The sequence below is a fragment of the Microtus ochrogaster genome, chromosome 18 (genome assembly GCF_000317375.1).
Source record: "Microtus ochrogaster isolate Prairie Vole_2 chromosome 18, MicOch1.0, whole genome shotgun sequence".
Classification (NCBI taxonomy): domain Eukaryota; kingdom Metazoa; phylum Chordata; class Mammalia; order Rodentia; family Cricetidae; genus Microtus; species Microtus ochrogaster.
The window spans coordinates 26,377,000-26,377,838 of NC_022020.1; the positions used below are offsets into that span (position 1 = coordinate 26,377,000).

Here is an 839-nt window from a genome sequence, read left to right on the forward strand (position 1 = left end):
AAATGAGATCACTGCATTCCTCTACATGAAACTTCAATAATGCCCCATTCATAGTTAGGATAAACGCAGATTTCTATGCATGAGCTACATACAAGAACTTGCAAAATGAAGTCCCATGACTTCATCTTATTCCACCTTGCCCTTGCTTGCTATGTCCAGCCACACTCTCTCCATTCTCCAGGGTCTTTGCACATTTTGCCTAAAACGTATTTGCTATGCTTCTCTCATCCTCCAGGTCTTTGCCTATGGCATCTTCTTACAAAGGACAGATTTCTGTACTAATCCAATTGTTCTCAGCCTCGGCAGTACAAAACCTGGGAAACTTTAAACAAACATTAGTCCGTGGAAATTTTAATCTCTGGGAGTTAGGCTCGGACACCTGTAGTTTTAAACATTCCCAGGCTGTGGTACAACCAAGGTTGAGAACCACTACTCTACCCTGTTTGCTTCCTATTGCACTGAGAAACTGAAGCAATCAGACAAGAGTCCCACAGACTCACAGCGCCACGTCAATCCGATTTCACGCACATATTCTGCCTACCTCCTGTGACTGTAATAAACACCCGTCTAACGCCAGGCTCTTCCCCCATGCACTTGATTTCACAACTCTCACCTACACAAAGACATCACTGCAGATTTTCACACCTTCCTCTCCACCAAATTGTCCTTATCCACTTACAGACACATACAACCTTCCATATAAAAACTGTTTGCTTCACTCCATTCCTGCCATTAACGGTCATTCTAAATCTTTGTTCTTTAGAACAATATAGTCTGTATTTTCTAATCCTTTCGATTTATTTTATTTTTCCTTTTTTCTTTTATTCCTTTTTTTTTTT

General features: G+C 40.8%; 1 protein-coding gene across 1 annotated transcript in view; it reads right to left on the reverse strand.

The window, feature by feature from the left end:
- The window catches only part of Arap3 (ArfGAP with RhoGAP domain, ankyrin repeat and PH domain 3), a 26,120-nt gene that overhangs the window by 19,477 nt on the left and 5,804 nt on the right, over positions 1-839 (reverse strand). The gene's annotated exons all lie outside the window — the stretch shown is intronic.